Source organism: Elaeis guineensis, chromosome 6, assembly GCF_000442705.2.
Source record: "Elaeis guineensis isolate ETL-2024a chromosome 6, EG11, whole genome shotgun sequence".
Taxonomy (NCBI): Eukaryota; Viridiplantae; Streptophyta; class Magnoliopsida; order Arecales; family Arecaceae; genus Elaeis; species Elaeis guineensis.
Window position 1 is genome coordinate 87863326 of NC_025998.2, and position 2700 is coordinate 87866025.

Sequence of the window (2700 nt, forward strand, 5' to 3'; positions counted from 1 at the left end):
ATTGATTCATATGGATACTGATTTATGTCACAAATTGACATAAAAAGTATCAATTAATATCTAAATTATCTAACTTTATTAAGAAATTGATACTTGTTATTATATTTTGCAGAAGAAGAGATCATCAATAGAAAGAACAAGGAAAGAGGATTCCAACGGCGCAAATTTTATGCAAAACGGAGTTAAATTGACCCAGGAATTGAAGAATGAAGAAAGAAGACTCAATTGGGTCAAACCCGAGTCAAATCAGATCAAAATTGGTCAAAAATCAACTGATTTGGTGATCTGGTTAGCCGCCTGGTCCACAGCAACAGGCGCATGGACCATGGACCCATCGGCGCACCATAAACCCCCTAAAACCTCTTAGTCCCACATCGAAAGTTTTGAAAACCTTATAACCCCCAAATGCCTATAAAAAGCCCCCAAAGGCCCTTGTTTTAGGTATTCTTCCTTCCGATCAAGCTTGTAACCCTAGATAGTGGGGTTTTTAGCTCTCTTTTCAAGCCTCGAGCTTTGAGGTTTTTGTAATAAATTTTTTTTTATATATAAAATCTTATTTTTATGCAATTTCATCTCTTTACATTATGCAATTTATTTTTCTTGCAATTAGGATAGTTTAATTTATGCAATTTAATTTTATGCAATTAGGTTAGTTTAAATTATGCAGTTTAAATTTATGCAATTAGGATAGTTTAATTTATGAAATTAGGGTAGTTTATTTTTCTGCATTTAAATTTTGCAAGTAGATTTAGATCATGTCTAGCTAAGCATCCCTTCTAGGGTTTGCGATGAAGCTAGATCATGAGTAGGGATTTTACATAGAGTTCTTTCTTTTTCTTAGGGTTTCTTTTTCTTCCTCTTTTGCCAAGAATTTTTGATGAACTACAGTTGGGTCAGAGTCCCTTCATAGTTCATGCTTGATTCAGTGCATAGGAGGAGAAAACCCTAAGGGATCCTAGTTACTACTCCCCTGTAAAGAATCTTGATGGATTATCGTTGGGCCTTAGTCCCTTCATAATCTATGCTTGGGAAAGACAAGAGGAGTAGTCGTTAGGATCAATAAGAAAAATTCTAGGTAGAATTCCCTAATCTAGATCTAGTGGATTCAAAAAAACCCTAGATCCTTAGTCTTATTGTCTTTAGCAAACAACTTTCGACTTTCGATTTTTGTTAAAGCTCGCTTGAGCATAGATTTGAAAATCATTTTAAAAACCAAGTCTCTGTGGGATCGACCCGTACTCGCTGGTCGTGCTACTCTGCACACCGTGCGCTTGCGGTTTTATTTACAAATTTTAAGATTTGAACATCAAGTTTTTGGCGCCGTTGTCGGGGATTTGGCGTTTTAAAGTATTTTCAAATATTTGTTCTTCGTGCGTTATAACTCTCTTTTTTTTTCTTTAGGTTTCTATATTTAGTTGGTGATTGCTGGAAAACTCAGGTACGCTTTTAATTTCTCTTTTATTATTTTTAGTTAATTACTTTTGTTTTTAGACCTAATCATTTGAATTTACTTAATCACAAAAAAATATATATATATAAAACAAAACAAAAGACATTTCATAATCGTGAAGTAAAATATCAAAATAAAAAAAAATTCTAAATTAAAATCTTTTACATTCTTGGTCATCTTGTTTATTTGTATTTGCATTTTCATAATTAATCTAAGGGCATCAACCCATTAACAAGATAAGGTGGGGATTTCATTACCCTTCCTTAGCCCAAAAACCATCTCCATCATATTGCATTACCTAGACTTTTAATCTTAAAATCAATTAGACGTCAACCTTAAGGAATTCGAGCTCAATAGGACAAGGAACCCTAAGAGTTCTACCAAGTTTGAGTTGTTTGATTAGTTGGTGTCAAGGCAAGTCCCTGAGGGTGGTTTGTTAAATTGGTTCAGTTGCTGGCCTGGCCAACTCGTTTGGTGTCTAGAAAGGCAACGATGAGTGAACCTCCCACCTCTTATACTTACCTGGCTAACTAGTTGATCAATCTCCACTTGGAAGGTTTGAAGGGTCATCTTGGAACAGTTAGGAGCTGTCTAGATTTAGGTTAACCCTAGGATAGATTGAGTTTAATTTATTGATTCACTTGTTTGAAAAAAAAAAAAAATTTAAAATTTAAATTAATTTGGTTACTTTTCTTTAGATTTAGGACTCCTTAGGATCTTCTCTTTAGAACTTTTTCTCTTTTCTTTCTTTTCCTTATACATAAAAATTTTATTAAAAAAAAAAAAAAAAAAATTGTATAAACATCGAGAACCGTACACTTCGTGTGTGGAGAAGAGTGTCGGGTCGTCTAGTTAGAATTGAGTCAATTCCTGTTGTTCCAATGGCTGAACCAATCCAACCCATGACCCTTAAGGATTTGTGTTATCCAGTTGGCTCCATCCAACCATCTTGTATCAGGTTGCCACAACCCACAGCTAACAATTTTGAAATCAAACCTCAAATCATAAATATGCTTCCAAAATTCACAGGATTAGAGGATGCTTATATATTTATTAGAGAATTTGAGGAGGTATGTGCAACCATGAAACTGCAATTAACAGAGGATGAGGTCAAACTTAGATTAATCAACTTTGCCCTTAAGGACAATGCTAAGAAGTGGCTTTATAGTCTGCCAAACTATTCTGTCACTACTTGGGAGGGCTTTGTGAGAACATTTTTAAAAAAGTATTTCCCCCATCATAAAACAGCT